An 18089-nucleotide genomic window follows, 5' to 3' on the forward strand; every position below is an offset into this window, starting at 1 on the left:
CTCCAGTCTCTGTGCAGGCACCTGCCTCGAGTATTACCTCTATAAGAGGCATGTCTGGTTCCGCTCTGCTTCCCCAGCGTGGGGGTGATCCAGTTCAATGTAGAGAGTTTCTCAACCAGGTTAAGATATACTTTGAGATGCTGCCCCAGACTTCTCCTATGGACAGAAGCAAAGTAGGTTTTGTGATATCTTTGCTTTCTGAGAGAGCCTTGGCCTGGGCAAACCCTCTATGGGAGACACAAAAACCCGTGGTCCTGAGTTACCCAGAATTTGTGGCTTCCTTCAAAAGGGTATTTGACGTTCCCACATGCTCCGCTTCTGCTGCCAAGAGCCTCATGTCCATCAGAGTACGAGAACTGTTCCCGATTACGCCATTGAATTCCGTACTCTGGCAGCAGAGGTTGCTTGGAACAATGAGGCCCTTGTGGCTGCCTTCTCTCATGGTCTCTCGGATAACATCAAGGATGAGAAAGCAGCCCGAGATATACCCACTGAGCTGGAGGGGTTGATCACATTTGCCATCCTCATTGACTCCAGACTCAGAGAAAGACTCTTTTAAGGAGTGCTGGCACAAGCCTCCTGTACATTTGTCTCCGAGCTTTGCTGTCCCACCCTTGCCTCCTTCACCTCCCATGCCTCCTGGTACCGAGTCGGTTTGTGAAGATGAACCTATGCACTTGGGCTTCATGCGTCTCTCTGCGGATGAGAGAGCCCTTAGTAGGAGGAAGAGATTGTGCCTTTATTGTGGCCAGGCTGGTCACTTTTTGAAGTCTTGTCCTACCCATCCAGGGAACACCCGAACCTTGAGGTCCTGTCACGGACAGACCTTAGGTGGCATTGTTTCGTCTCCAGTTTCCTAGAATACCCTTGGTTTCAGTTACCCAGTCTTTGGATCATGAGTCATTCGTCGAGATACAGGCTCTAATCGACTCTGGGGCTGCAGGCCTGTTCATTGATGCTGCCTTTGTATCGAAGCACTTGATTCCACTGCAGCTGCGTGACACTCCACTTGCCCTTGAGGCTCTTGATGGGAGACCTCTACAGCCTGCCCATGTGACTCATGAGACGGTTCTGTTGTCCATGGCCGTAGGGGCCCTTCACCATGAGATAATCCAATTCCAAGTTATTTCCTCACCTAAGTTTCCACTGGTTATTGGTTATCCTTCGTTACAGAGGCACAACCCTTCTTTTGTTTGGCTCCGTGCTGAGGTTCTGTCCTGGTCGCCACAGTGCAGTGAGAGATGCTTCCAGAAGGTAGCCAAGGTCCTGTGCACCTCTTCACTCTCCTTCCTGCCAGAGGAGTACCGCGATTTTAGCAATGTCTTTGACAAAGGTCAAGCCGGTACTTTGCCTCCACACTGGTCGTATGATTGTGCAATTGACCTTCAACCTCGTGCCATACCCCCTCGTGGCCTGGTTTACCCTTTGTCGGTCTTGGAGGATAAGGCCATGGAGGAGTATGTTGCAGATGCACTTTCTCGTGATTTCTTCCGCAAATCCTCGTCTTCTGCTGGTGCTGGTTTCTTTTTTGTGAAGAAGAATAGTGGTGAACTGAGACCTTGTATCGATTATAGGGGTCTCACTCATTTCATGATTAAGAATGCCTATCCCATTTAGTTGATTATGGAGTTATTTGACCGCCTCAAGGGAGCAACAGTTTTCACGAAGCTTGATTTGAGAGGGGCATACAATCTTGTCAGGCTTAAGAAGGGCTACAAGTGGAAAACTGCGTTTAATACCAGATCAGGTCATTATGAGTATTTCGTAATGCCTTTCGGCCTTTGTAACACTCTGGCAGTTTTCCAGGAGTTTATTACAGTTATTTTCCTCCGAGATTTGTTGCAGTTATGTGTGGTGGTTTATCTCAACGATATCCTCATATTTTCCAAGTCACTGGAGAGCCACCACACAGATGTCTCTCTTGTGCTTCAGAGACTACGAGAGAACAATCTCTATTTTAAATTGGAAAAGTGCAAATTCCATTGTGAACAGGTTAAATTCCTGGGCTATGTCATTTCCACTGCTGTTTTTTCGACGGACCCAGAGAAAATTTCAGCGGTCCTACAGTGACCTCGACCTGTGGGTTTACATCCTCTGCAGCGTTTTCTTGGCTTTGCCAACTATTATCGGAAGTTTATTCGTAACTTCTCGTCTCTGGTCAAGCCCCTGACTGATATGACCAGGAAAGATGGCAGAGTTGGTCTCCGGAGTCTATTAAGGCCTTTGAGAATCTCAAGGTTGCCTTTGTTTCTGCTCTTGTGTTGGCACACCCTGATTCTACGTTGCCTTTTACCCTAGAAGTTGATGCTTCCGAGACTGGAGTTGGCGCCCTTCTGTCTCAATGTCCTAACTCTGAGTGTGCTATGCATCCGTGTGGCTACTTTTCCAAGAAATTGTCACTGGCAGAGTGAAATTATGAGAATGGTGACAGAGAGCTGTTGGCGATCATTTTAGCCCTGAAAGAATGGAGACATTTCCTTGAAGGTACCACTGTGTCGGTTCTCATTCTTACTGACCATAAGAATCTCACATTCTTGTCTGAGGCTAAGCGCCTCTCTCCCAGAAGGGCGCGATGGGCTCTTTTCTTGTTGAGTTTTAATTACATTGTCTCATTCTTAACCGGTACTAAGAATGTAAGGGCTGATGCCTTGCCATGACAATTTTCCTCCACTTCCAAGATGGAGTCGGTTCCGGTTCCTGAGATCCTCCTGATCGTATTCTGGCTACGGTTCGCACCAGTCTTACTTCTCCTTTGGGTGACAAAATTCTTGCTGCTTAGATCAATGCTCCTCCCATGTGACTCCCATGTGACCGCTGCTTCCCAAGAGTCTCAGTACTGCCGTGCTCCAGACTTACCATTCTCCCAAGGCTGCTGGCCACCCTGGGAAGAATCAACTCTTTTGGGCCATTTTCCAACGGTTCTGGTGGCCTAGTCTACGTGCTGATGTAACCGCCTTCGTAGCTGCCTGTTCTGTGTGTGCTCAGAGTAAGGCTCCATGACACCTTTCAGTGGGCCTCCTACAACCCATACCCAATGGAGAGAGGCCCTGGACCCACCTGTCTATGGATTTCATTGTGGAGTTACCCAACTCTCAGGGCAACACAGTTATCCTTATGGTGGTTGACCTGTTCTTGAAAATGTTGCATTGTATTCCACTCAAGAAGTAGCCTACTTCTAAGGAACTGGCTTCTATTTTTGCTCGGGAGATCTGCTTACATGGGCTACCCAAGGGATTGTCTCAGACAAGGGTAGTCAGTTTGTGTCTCGATTCTGGTGAGCCTTTTGTGCACAGTTGGGTATCCAGCTTGCTTTCACCTCTGCGTTTCGCCGGCAGTCTAATGGGGCCGCATAACAAGCCAATCAGTCCTTGGAGCAATTCCTCCGTTGCTATATTTCTTACTATCATAACAACTGGTTAGACCTCTTACCGTGGGTGGAGTTTGCTCACAATAGTGCCTTCATTTCAGCTTCCAGTTTGTCCCCATTTATGGCGAACTATGGTTTCCAACCTTCCGTGTTGCCTGCCTCGTTTGTTCCGCAGAGTGTTCCTGCATTAGAGGAGCATCTCCGTGGTCTTCGTTCCACTTGGGCACAAGTCCAGGAGGCTTTGCGACATGCTAACAATAGGTACAGACTCCATGCTGACCGCAGACGCCTGCCTGCACCTTCCTACCAGGTTGGGGACAGAGCCTGGCTGTCATCTCGCAACCTCCGACTTCATGTTAATTCTTTGAAGTTCGCACCTGGGTTTATTGGGCCTTTCCATATCCTTCGCAGGATTAACCAGTGGCTTATGCGTTGGACCTTCCTCCTAGTATGCGCATCTCTAATGTGTTTCATGTCTCCTTATTGAAACCCTTGGTCTGAAACCGCTTTACCACCTCGGTGCCATGTCCTCACCCTATACAGGTTGAGAACCATGAGGATTATGAAATACAATCCATTGTTGACTCCCGTATATTCCGTGGGCGCATACAGTACCTGGTGCATTGGAAGGGGTACGGTCCGGAGGAACGTTCTTGGGTCTCATCCTCGGACATACATGCCCCTGTCCTCCTCTGTGATTTCCATAGACGTTTTCCCCTCAAGCCCGGTGGTCCTCTGAGGGGGAGGGGTCATTGAGGGGGTACTGTCAGGGCTGGGCCCAGCCCTTCCTTCTCTGAGCTTAACAGCTGAGTCACTGCCAGCTACTTTCTCTCCACAGTGACTCAGCTGTTGATGATCTGCTCGTCAGTCCTGCCTACTTAAAGCCGTCCAGCTCACTTCATCTCTGACTTCGCCTTTGGTCACATCTCAGATTTTCTCCTGCATTCCTGTTGAAGACTTGCTCGGCTGACGTCCCTTCTGGCTCCTGATCCTGCTTGCTGCACTACTACGTTGAACTCTGGTTCTCTGACATTGGCTTTGGCTGCCTACCCAATCTGGTTACTGAACTCTGGCTATGTATTGACTATGCTTACTCCGTTTACCTTTTTATTATTATTATTATTATTATTATTATTAATAAACAAGTGTGATTAACTGTACTTCTGTCTCGGTCTGATTCATGGTTTGACATTCTAAAAAAAATCAGTAGCACCTTCTTTTTATTCTAGAGGTCATATGTAAACACAGATTTCTCTTTGGGAATGGGACTATTTAGGCACAGATTGTGAGATGATAATAATAAATAATTCAAATATATTGAAGTATCAAAAAAGTATAGAAAAGAGTAACAGTCATGTAAATAGAATTGTACTATAAAATCGTGGAATAATATACCATCATACATATACCATGAGTGAAAAAAAAAACTCCATAATGTGAACATCCATAATATACACACAAAGTACTAATTGCATTCGTATTTACTACATATTATGGAGTACATTAGACTCCTCAGAGATCGTCCGATATGCAGTTATAGTGATAATAGTAATCTAGAAGATATAAACATACAGTACTTGAGCCAACATCCTGGGTAGACATAGACAAACTGCCAAAACCTGAAGCCAATGAATGGAGAAAGGCAGCAGAAGAAGAATTAAAGTCACTTCAAGAAAATAAAACCTTGACACTCACAGATTTCCCTCCTAACCGCAAAACCATAGGAAACAAGTAGACTTTCAAAGTAAAGTCAGACACAGAATATCCACAAATACAAAGCCAGACTAGTTGCCAAGGGTTAGTCCCAGAAATTCAGTGAAGATTACGATGAAACATTCACTCCTGTTGTAAAACACTCCACCATCAGAGCACTTCTTACCATTGCTGCCAGAAGGGAATGCAAGTCAAACACCTAGACGTTAAAACTGCTTTCCTATATGGAGACATTAGGGAAGACCCCTACATTGTCAGAAACCATGAATCAAACTGAGACAGTTAAAATCATACTTGTTTATTAATAATAATAATAATAATAATAATAATAATAATAATAATAGGTAAACAGAGCAACATAGTCAAATCATAGCCAAAGTTCGGTAACCGGAACGGATAATCAGACAAGCCAGAACGTCAGGGAGCCAGAGATCAGCGTACATCAGGACTTCAGGAAACTGGAGAATCAGCATAGTAGAACAGCAAGCAGGATCAGGAACCAGAAGGGACATCACCAAGCAAGTCTTAAACAAGTACACAGGAGAGAGCCTCTGGATGTGTTGACCAAGGCGAAGGCAGAGAGGAACTGAACAGCTTAAGTAACTAGCAGGACTGACAAAGAGAATGTCATCATCAGGTGAGTCACCGTGGAAAAGATTGGAGCTGGCGATTAACCGACAGCTGAGCGACCTGCTCTGAGAAGGAAGGGCTGAGCTCAGTCCTTACAGTACCCCCTCCTCAATGACCCCTCCCCCTCGGAGGACCACCAGGTTTGAGGGGAAAACGTCTATGGAAAGCACAGAGGAGAACAGGGACATGTACGTTTGAGGATGAGATCCAAGAGCATTCCTCCAGCCCGTACCCTTTCCTATGCAACAGGTACTGTATGCGCCCACGGAACCTACAGGAGTCAACAATAGACTGTACTTCACACTCCTCATGGTTCTCAACCTGTACTGGGTGAGGACGTGGCACCAAGGTGGTAAAGTGGTTGCAGACCAAAGGTTTTAATAAGTAGACACAGAATACATTTGAAATACGCATTTTAGAAGGAAGGTCTAAAGCGTAAGCCACCGGGTTAATCCTGCGGAGAATACGGAAAGGCCCAATAAACCGAGGTGCAAACTTCAGTAAGGGAACATGGAGTCGGAAGTTGAGAGATGACAGCCAGATCCTGTCCCCAACCTGGTAGGAAGGCGCAGACATGTGTCTGCGGTCAGCATGGAGGCTGTAACTATCACTGGCATGTTGCAAAGCCTTCTGAACTTGTGCCAAGTGGAATGAAGACCACAGAGATGCTCCTCTAACGCAGGGATGCTCTGTGGAGCAAATGAGTCAGGCAACACAGAAGGTTGGAAGCCATAGTTTGCCATAAACAGGGACAATCGGGAAGCAGAATTCAAGGCACTATTGTGAGCAAACTCCCCCCAAGGTAAGAGGTCTGACCAGTTGTTATGATGGTAAGAAATATAGCAATGTAGAAACTGCTCCAAGGACTGGTTGGCTTGTTCTGAGGCACCATTACACTGCGGGTGATACGCAGAGGAGAAAGAAAGCTGAATTCTCAACTGTGCACAAAAGGCTCCCCAGAACTGGGACACAAACTGACTATCCCTGTCCGAGACGATCAACTTGGGTAGCCCATGTAAGCGAAAGATCTCCCGAGCAAAAATGGTAGCTGGTTTCTTAGATGTGGGCAACTTCTTAAGTGGAATACAATGACACATCTTCAAGAACAGATCAACCACCAAAAGGATAACTGTGTTGCCCTGAGAGTTGGGTAACTCCACAATGAAATCCATGGACAGGTGGGTCCAAGGCCTCTCGCCATTGGGTATGAGTTGTAAGACGTCCACTGGAAGGTGTCGTGGTGTCTTACTCTAAACACACACGGAACAAGCAGCTACGAAGGTGGCTACATTAGCACGTAGACTAGGCCACCAGAATTGTTGGGAAATGGCCCAAAAGAGTTGATTCTGCCCAGGGTGGCCAGCAGCCTTGGGAGAATGGTAAGTCTGGAGCACGGCAGTATGGAGACACTCAGGGACAAAGCAGCGGTCACAAGGTTTCTCAGGAGGAGCATGGACCTGAGCGGCAAGAATTTTGTCACCCAATGGAGAAGTGAGACTGGTGCAAACCGTAGCCAGAATATGATCAGGAGGAATCACAGGAACCGACTCCATCTTGGAAAGTGGAGAAAAAATGTTGTGACAAAACGTCAGCCCTTACATTCTTAGTACCGGGTAAGAATAAGACAATGTAATTGAAACTTGACAAGAAAAGAGCCCATCGCGCCCTTCTGGGAGAGAGGCGTTTAGCCTCAGACAAGAATGTGAGATTCTTATGGTCAGTAAGAATGAGAACCGGCACAGTGGTACCTTCAAGGAGATGCCTTCATTCTTTAAGGGCTAAAATGATTGCTAACAACTCTATGTCCCCAATCTCGTAATTGTATTCTGCAGGTGACAATTTTTTGGAAAACTAGCCACAAGGATGCAAAGCGCTCTCAGAGGTAGGACATTGAGACAGACCAAGTAGTATGAGAAAGGAGAGGAGGGGGGGGAGGAAGGGGGGGATAGGGGGAGGGAAAGGGTAGGGCTGGGCAATAACCCTCCTCAAAAAGTGGGATTTTAAGGAAAAGGTGGCTGAGTTGCGTAGATGAGCATTGAAACAATCAGCTAAAATATAATAATGTTTATTGAGTAACAATATAAAAAAGTATAGGCAATACAAATATAAACATATAGTTATCCAGTAGTGACATCCAAAGTTCGTGCGTGACTAGAGCCAACATGTTTCGCAAAAGGAATTTCGCTTCATCAGGGCTAGACACGATGCAGTTAATGCATTTACACTGTGTAAACAATAAACAGTCTTAGGTCATAAAGTAAAATAACAGATCCTAACAGGTACCAATTGTTACAGAAAATCGCTCACCTACTATAGTTCCAAGACTAGAGATTAAAATCACCATTCATTAGACAACAACCGCAGATCCGGCCGGTATGGAATGTCACTGGGTGCCAGATCCCAGATAGACAGTGCCAGTAGGAGAACTGGGCCATACATTCAGGGTATTGTGCGCAGGAAACCACTGCTGAAATTAAAAATAGTACACCCATAAGAAACACCAAGGGTCAATGGTAGATCAAGCTACACTAACAATGGTTAGTCAGTGACAGAGCAATAGTATCCAGTATTCCTGGACCTACGATTGGTACTCAGAGATGATGGCTCAATTTTCAGTACATTATATAGAAAGGAGACGGCTAGCAATACTATTCTGCATTTTACCAGCTCCCATCCCCGTACTTTAATCCATAGCATACCCTACAGTCAGTACCTCCGAACCCGACGAAATTGTGCTAGAGACGAGGACTTTGAGAGAGAGGCGCAAGCCCTATATGATCGTTTGCTTAAACGAGGGTATAGTAAAAAAGTTTTAAAAAGGGCCTATCAAAGGGCTAAACTTAATCCACGTGACACTCTCATTTTCAAACAGAAGGTGAGAGACTCACATCCCACTATCAAATTAATCACCACATTTACAACACAGCAACAGGAGATTCGAAGCCTGATTAGTAACAATTGGCATTTTCTGTCTGAGGATCCAGTCATCTCAAAATATGTGGCCAGTGTGCCACAAATTACTTATAGGAGATCACGTTCCATTAGAGATGCGATTGTCCACAGTCACCTACAATCTTCAACATCATTGGCAGGAGCAGAGGGCGGGAGTGGCACCTTTAGATGTGGACACTGTCAATTCTGCCCATGGATTAGGGAGGGCCGTGGCTGTCCCCTCCCGAGAGGAGGCTTCCATAAACTAAAAGGATATGCCGACTGCACCACAACGGGCATTGTGTACCTAGCCACGTGCCGTTGTGGTGCCTTCTATATAGGGAAAACCAAACGCCCATTCGCTAGAAGGATACAGGACCACCTGTACTATTTGGATGCAGGGCTACTGTATACTCCCATCTGTAAACATGTGGGCCTACGACATAGCTACGATCCTAATTTTGTATCCTTCTTCGCCCTTGAGGTTATACCTGAGCCAGAGAGGGGCGGGAACGTGGATAAAATGATTCTGCAGCGTGAGGCCAGGTGGATATATAACCAACGGGCAACCAACCCACCTGGCCTCAACACTGCACTTGCATTCAACCCCTTCCTATGATATCACATACTCCTATCAATACTGAGTATATATTTTATATATTATATTTTGTTTCAATAATACCCATCTGTCTAAGTTACAACTGGAACTATAGATGTGATATCTATTACCGCTCTGTCTTTTGTCACTATAAGAAGGCTTACGCCTATCCTTCCCTGTCATCTAGGTATACAACACTACATATATCTACGTAGTTTGTAAACCTCCGCTCTTCTAGTCCATTAACAACTGTGATGGGTTAATTTCATACTTATTACTTAACTTATGGGCTCTTACCGAGTGACACCTTACTAGCCAGGTCCACTAAGCGTTACTATCTCCCATTAAGGATAAACTGAACAACTAAACTGACCATATTGCTTTATTCATTTCTCTGGTGTTTCTTACTTTCCTAATAATTGCTTTTCCATGCATATAACAACATTTCCTTGTGCATATTGTACTTTGCTGTTGTTAAAGCACATGTCTATTACTAATGTAAGATACCCGGTCCCTTTGGACCGATATGTATGTATTTTTTATTATTTGTTGTTTTTTCTTTTTGTTGCTTTGCACCATTCCTTGGCACCTCCGCTGTTGGCCGGCTATGATTGCTTTGTAGTAGGAGGACTCGGATGTCCCTGCTCAGGGGGTGGAGCTCCCTTTCTTTCCGCCCCCAGCTGCCCATCACGCCATAGGCGTAATATGGGCAATGCGCGCACACCACTGTAGGTGGAATGCGGCTGCGTCCGCTCTGCGGGTGCGCGCGCACTATGACAGGGATGTCCGGACCGGAAGCAATGCCGGAGGTCACCGCTGACCTGATTGCTTCCGGTGGGGCCATAGTATTTAAAGATGGAGGCACTGATGTTGTCTGTCAGACACATCCTGCAGCCGTCCATCGCAAATGGGCGGACGCCCGAATCCTCTACTAGGAAATATCCTTGCGGGCTTTGTCCCCCCCCCCCCCCCCCCTTCTCGCTATATTTCTACTTTTAAGGGTAAGTCTGTATATTCCGGATATACCATTCCCTCACTCTTATACGGGGTTACGTTCTGAACCTGGGGGGGACCCATGTTTTAGCTTTTTGTCATGCACCTTTGGCCTTTGCCTTGTGGATATATATACATGTATACTTAATTTTAAAGGCAACGTTGTGCTGGGCCCTTGCACTATTAGTACTATATATAACTAATACATAACACATAACATTGGGCAGTATATATTGGATACTATTGCTCTGTCACTGACTAACCATTGTTAGTGTAGCTTGATCTACCATTGACCCTTGGTGTTTCTTATGGGTGTACTATTTTTAATTTCAGCAGTGGTTTCCTGCGCACAATACCCTGAATGTATGGCCCAGTTCTCCTACTGGCACTGTCTATCTGGGATCTGGCACCCAGTGACATTCCATACCGGCCGGATCTGCGGTTGTTGTCTAATGAATGGTGATTTTAATCTCTAGTCTTGGAACTATAGTAGGTGAGCGATTTTCTGTAACAATTGGTACCTGTTAGGATCTGTTATTTTACTTTATGACCTAAGACTGTTTATTGTTTACACAGTGTAAATGCATTAACTGCATCGTGTCTAGCCCTGATGAAGCGAAATTCCTTTTGCGAAACATGTTGGCTCTAGTCACGCACGAACTTTGGATGTCACTACTGGATAACTATATGTTTATATTTGTATTGCCTATACTTTTTTAAATTGTTACTCAATAAACATTATTATATTTTAGCTGATTGTTTCAATGCTCATCTACGCAACTCAGCCACCTTTTCCTTAAAATCCCACTTTTTGAGGAGGGTTATTGCCCAGCCCTACCCTTTCCCTCCCCCTATCCCCCCCTTCCTCCCCCCCCTCCTCTCCTTTCTCATACTACTTCTATTAAGGGATGGAAAATCACTTGAGTTGTTTCCCCATATAGCCCAGCCATCCTGCCTCTATTTCATATTGAGACAGACCAACTCCAGTCTCAGCAGCATCAGCCTCAAGGATAAAGGGTAATGTAGGATCAGGATGTGCTAACACATGAGCACAAACAAAGGCAGCCTTGAGACTCTCAAAGGCCTTAATAGACTCCGGAGGCCAACTCTGTGGGTTACCGTCCTTTCTGGTCATATCAGTCAGGGGCTTGATCAGAGACGAGAAGTTACGAATAAACTTTCGATAATAATTGGCAAAGCCAAGAAAACATTGCAGAGGACGTATACCCATGGAGCGGGGCCGCTGTAAGACTGCTAAAAGTTTCTTTGGGTCCATTGATAAACCGGCAGTGTAAATGACATAACCCAGGAATTTAACCTGTTCACAATGGAACTCGCACTTCTCAAATTTACAATAGAGATTGTTCTCTCTCAGCTTCTGAAAAACACGACAGACATCTATGTGGTGGCTCTCCAGGGACTTGGAAAAATGAGGATAATGTCGAGATAAACCACCACACATGCTGCAACAAATCTCTGAGGAAATCGTTGATAAATTCCTGGAAAACAAAAAGCAGAAGCGGAGTGCACAGGAACGTCAAATACCCTTTTAAAGCCCTGATACCCTCTGTATCTAAGTATGCACTTGTTTGTGTTCTCTTCCAATCTGTCTCCATGATGATAAAAGGCATGTAATATATGTCTCCATAAAAGTAAAGCTGTTTGCTGTATCCAAGAAGCTTCCAAAGCATGAATTAAATACCCAGCTAATAACATGCACCCGAAAGTTAAATGTAATGAACTCATCCAAAGCAAAGTTGTAGCATAGACTTTGACAAGTAAAATAGTAAAAATCTGGCCCTATCTCTGGATGCTGGACTATAGCCCACATTTCTGTTATTATAATACATTAAAGCTTGTTAATAAAGTCAATAGCAGGGTTGAAGAGAATACAGGATTAAAAGTATTACAAAGCAGAGTAACAAGAACTATAGATCATATGTGACCATATTTACTTTATTTCAAGATGCCAATTAGCTGTTGGTCTTGTCCAGTGAGGGTGTTGTATTAAAAGCAAATAGCAGCATGCCTCAAACTGATTCCGGTGCTGTTATGCACATTCAACAGAAGCCAAAAATAATTCTGGACTTAAACAGACAGCCTCTATTACTGTTATACTAAATAGTCAAGGTTACGTAAAACTTAGTTTTTCTATTTTTTATTTTAGAAATAAAATAATGTGGGTGATCACAAAGAAGTAGAGATTATCTAGCTTTGTTTTGCTCCCCTGCAGTAACAGAACCACTAGATAAAGTTATCAATAGCTTTCTGATAACAGTGAGCAATAATACCTATAAATATAATAATTAATCTGTTGTTGCAGAGGTGCATGGAAGTGGGGTTAGTGGTGGTAATGGCTTCCCTGAATCTAAAAGCGTTGTAAAAAAAAAAAAAACATGGATGAAAGAAATAAACTTGAAAAATAATAAAGCCATATTTTGCTTTTATGTGCCAACAAACAGTGCTAAGCTACTAAAATATCTTATAACATGACTAATTCGTAAACAATATACTAAGTGAAAAGCAATAATATCTTACAAATTGATATTGCGCTATTAAATGTGTACAAAACTTAATGTGAAAAATCTTATACCAAAAGTTCATTTGAAAATTGCTTTATTGAAAACAAAATCTGACATAAATCAATTCACCAAACAGTGCAAACAATGACAAGTGCTTTCCATCACCAGTTTCACAGGCTGCTCACCTCATAGCAGAGAAAAACTTCACTTTTGGCAGCAGTTATGGATGTTTTTTACTATTTGGAAACCAGAGAAGTTAAAAATCGAGGATATAATCTCTGGGGGTAAGAATAGAGGGAGAAATGATGATCTCACTCTTTCAAAAAACTGGGTTACTTGATGGAAAAAAAGACACGAGCCTGATGGGATGTTATGTTCTTTGAACAATATATAGCCCATGATTTAGTACCTAGACGTTTAAGGTGGGACATTCCCCCGAACGATGGGTTGGCGGATATTGACTCCCTTAATGAACGGTTTAGATTTTTTAATAGTAAAAGGTAAAGAGTTGATGGAGTTTTTATTATCACGGCAACAACTAAAATAAAATTACTTGATAATCATCAGATTAAAGAAATTAAAGATAAAATAGAAGTGGCCAAGGATACACCAGAATTTATTAAACTAGCTGGGGAACTGATGAAAAAATTAGAAAAACTAGCTAGAGATACACAAGAAAAAAAGAGGAAGACATTTTTAAGAGACACAGGAGATTTTTAAAAATAAAGATGTTTTTAGATGGCAGCGGGTCATCACTGATGAATTAGTACCACCCTCCAGAGAAAGTACACCACCCATGGTAGATACATCCAGATTCCCTGTTCCTCTACTCCGCAGGAATGGAGAAATCCCTAACCCCGGAGGAAATTTGAGAGAGGAGCCGAGAAATGGGGGACTCCTGTACCATTCCAACCCCCCTCTCAGGGGTAATGGGAGAGGTAGGAGACCTTTCAGAGGAGGCCCCCCTAGAGGGAGAGGAGGGCAGCATTGGAGTCCCCACGGGGAACCTCATTATCAGAATTATCACCAGTGGGATCAACGTGTATCAGGACTGGGTAGTTTCCACCAGGGTGGACACAATCAACCAAGTGCCCAATCCCAGTACCCTCCTCTATGGTTACAGTGATTGCAATGTACCGACAGAGAAAAGGTTCATCCCTCTGTATAATCACTCAGGAGACCAGTCTTCAGGTGTTTTTTAGGGAAACAGGTGGACCGCCAGATGGACTGGAAGTCTATCTGGGGGAATAAGAAGAGAGAGGGAGGAGAGCAGGGAGAAGGGAACAAAAAAAGAAAGTACCAATAGGTGCTGGTATTTTTAACATTAGTGGACAGGTGTTAAATAAAAGAGGAAATTAGAGTCTTAGATAAAGGCCTCAAATACGCCCAGTTAAGAATCTCAATTAATTTGATACGTATGTTTAGATACAAAAATTCATGCGTACCTTGAACCAAAATAAATATTTCTTGTGCAAACCGTACACTAGACTCCCACAGAGGGAGAAAGGTCCTGTTTTCACTCTAAGGAATAAATTAGTTTTTAACCCTCCTAATAGTGATAATAAATATTTAGAAGTTTTTCGGAATATGGTAGTGGAAGATGTAGAAAATCTGAAGTTTAGGAAGGTCCACCACCCCAGTGGATCAAAAAGGTTTTTGAAAATATTGAACAGAAGAAGGATGTAATTATTCGTCCAGCCGATAAGGGAGGGGGGGGGGAATGATGGTTATGAGTAAACAATACTACCGGGAGGAAATGGAAAAACATTTATCAGATTCTAATGTCAACCAACTGCTGAATATTAATCCCCTTTCTGAATTTAAAAATAAATTAGAAGTAATGATTAAAAAGGGGGAAAAGAGAGATATACTAACTAAGAAAGAAGCCTTATACCTTAACCCTGTAGCGTGTAGAATGCCTATTATATACTTTTTACCTAAAATCCACAAAGATGCATTCTGACACTCTGGTAGACGCATCATCAATGGGATAGAGTCGGTATGCTCCAGGTTGGGCCAATACATAGATTATTTTTTGCAATCGTTGGTACACCAGACTGAGACCTAAATCAAGGACACCAAGCATATTAGTCAATGCTTGGGGTCGCTTGAAGGGCATCAGTCATGCATTTTGGCCACAACCAATGTTGGCTCACTTTACACGATCATAGGTCACAAAGATGCCTTGCGATTGGTAAAGTGGGCATTGGAGAAGTCAAACCTTACCATTAGCCATAAGAAGATTTTGTTGAAATGTTTAAAATTTTGTATGGGTCATAATTATTTTTAGTATCATGATCAGTTTTATTTACAAACCCGAGGCATAGCCATGGGAGCCAGGTTCACACCTAGTGTAATGAACCTGTTTATGACATGCTGGGAAGCAGAGGAGATTTTATGTCAATGCCTAGAGGCACTCATATGTCACAAAAGATTCATAGACGACCTATTGATTGTTTGGAGGGGAGACCGATGATCGTTTGATGAGTTTAGGGTGAAAATGGATAGTAACTCCAAAAATATTAAACTAACCTGGACTGTTAGTACTGAGCTGATGGTATTCCTGGATTTGGAAATATTTAAAGAGCATGACAGGTTACTCACCAGGAATCATTTCAATCCCACTGATAGAAATGCCTATTTGCCCTGGGATAGTTGTCATCATATTTCCTGGCTGAGCAATATTCCTAAGGGACAATTTATCAGAATATGTAGAACCTGTTCTAAAACATCAGACTATTTACAGAAGTCAGAGGTTCTGACTAGGGATGAGATTCGTGTTCGAGTCGAACCCATGTTCGACTCGAACATCGGCTGTTCGATCGTTCGCCGAATTGCGAACGTTATGGGCCGTTCGCGCTAAATTCGTGTGGCGCGTCACGGCCCATAATTCACTGCGGCATCGCAGTGCATTGCTGGCTGATGATTGGCCAAGCATGCACTATGACCCGCATGCTTGGCCAATCACAGCGCCGTCAGTAGAGAGAGCTGTAATTGGCCAAAGCCAGGGTGGCTTTGGCCAATTATGGCTCAGGGGATTTAGTACACACCCCACACTATATAAGGCCGCCTGCACGGCGGCCCTGTGTAGTGTGTGTTCCGGTGTGCTGAGAGATAGAGAGAGAGAGAGACAGTGTCATTTGATTTGAGTTAGATAGATTAGGCAGAACAGTCAGTCAGTTAGCTGCACTTACAGTGTATTGTGTATATATATGCATCCCAGGTGTTGCATATATATATATACACTGTATTCAGTTTAGCTAGATCCGTTCCTGTTATCTTCTATCTAGACTATTTACATTTAATGCAGTGCGTCCTGCTCACAGTGTTCAGCTAGATCCGTTCCTGCTATTTACATTTAGTGCAGTGCGTCCTGCTCACAGTGTTCAGCTAGATCCGTTCCTGTTATCTTCTATACTATTTACATTTAGTGCAGTGCGTCCTGCTCACAGTGTTCAGCTAGATCCGTTCCTGCAATTTACATTTAGTGCAGTGCGTCCTGCTCACAGTGTTCAGCTAGATCCGTTCCTGCTATTTACATTTAGTGCAGTGCGTCCTGCTCACAGTGTTCAGCTAGATCCGTTCCTGCTATTTACATTTAGTGCAGTGCGTCCTGCTCACAGTGTTCAGCTAGATCCGTTCCTGCTATTTACATTTAGTGCAGTGCGTCCTGCTCACAGTGTTCAGCTAGATCCGTTCCTGCTATTTACATTTAGTGCAGTGCGTCCTGCTCACAGTGTTCAGCTAGATCCGTTCCTGCTATTTACATTTAGTGCAGTGCGTCCTGCTCACAGTGTTCAGCTAGATCCGTTCCTGCTATTTACATTTAGTGCAGTGCGTCCTGCTCACAGTGTTCAGCTAGATCCGTTCCTGCTATTTACATTTAGTGCAGTGCGTCCTGCGCACAGTGTTCAGCTAGAGCCGTTCCTGCTATTTACATTTAGTGCAGTGCGTCCTGCTCACAGTGTTCAGCTAGATCCGTTCCTGTTATCTTCTAGACTATTTACATTTAGTGCAGTGCGTCCTGCTCACAGTGTTCAGCTAGATCCGTTCCTGCTATTTACATTTAGTGCAGTGCGTCCTGCTCACAGTGTTCAGCTAGATCCGTTCCTGTTATCTTCTAGACTATTTACATTTAGTGCAGTGCGTCCTGCTCACAGTGTTCAGCTAGATCCGTTCCTGTTATCTTCTAGACTATTTACATTTAGTGCAGTGCGTCCTGCTCACAGTGTTCAGCTAGATCCGTTCCTGCTATTTACATTTAGTGCAGTGCGTCCTGCTCACAGTGTTCAGCTAGATCCGTTCCTGTTATCTTCTAGACTATTTACATTTAGTGCAGTGCGTCCTGCTCACAGTGTTCAGCTAGATCCGTTCCTGTTATCTTCTAGACTATTTACATTTAGTGCAGTGCGTCCTGCTCACAGTGTTCAGCTAGATCCGTTCCTGTTATCTTCTAGACTATTTACATTTAGTGCAGTGCGTCCTGCTCACAGTGTTCAGCTAGATCCGTTCCTGTTAAATTCCTACTGACAGGCAGGCTTGTCTGGTTACAGTATATAAAGCTACCTGAAGAAAATTACAGGTGTTCTATTTGATCCTATTAGTACCACGGTCAGGCAGCTAGACTATTTACATTTAGTACAGTGCGTCCTGCTCACAGTGTTCAGCTAGATCCGTTCCTGTTATCTTCCTACTGACAGGCAGGCTTGTCTGGTTACAGTATATAAAGCTACCTGAAGAAAATTACAGGTGTTCTATTTGATCCTATTAGTACCACGGTCAGGCAGCTAGACTATTTACATTTAGTACAGTGCGTCCTGCTCACAGTGTTCAGCTAGATCCGTTCCTGTTATCTTCCTACTGACAGGCAGGCTTGTCTGGTTACAGTATATAAAGCTACCTGAAGAAAATTACAGGTGTTCTATTTGATCCTATTAGTACCACGGTCAGGCAGCTAGACTATTTACATTTAGTACAGTGCGTCCTGCTCACAGTGTACAGCTAGATCCGTTCCTGTTATCATCCTACTGACAGGCAGGCTTGTCTGGTTACAGTATATAAAGCTACCTGAAGAAAATTACAGGTGTTCTATTTGATCCTATTAGTACCACGGTCAGGCAGCTAGACTATTTACATTTAGTACAGTGCGTCCTGCTCACAGTGTTCAGCTAGATCCGTTCCTGTTATCTTCCTACTGACAGGCAGGCTTGTCTGGTTACAGTATATAAAGCTACTTGAAGAAAATTACAGGTGTTCTATCCCAGCTTAGTGCAGCTACAGGCCATTAGTATGTCTGGAAGGCCAAGAAGGAGAGGCAGACAGTCACAAGCCAATA

The sequence above is a fragment of the Aquarana catesbeiana genome, linkage group LG10 (genome assembly GCF_042186555.1).
Source record: "Aquarana catesbeiana isolate 2022-GZ linkage group LG10, ASM4218655v1, whole genome shotgun sequence".
NCBI classification, from domain to species: Eukaryota; Metazoa; Chordata; class Amphibia; order Anura; family Ranidae; genus Aquarana; species Aquarana catesbeiana.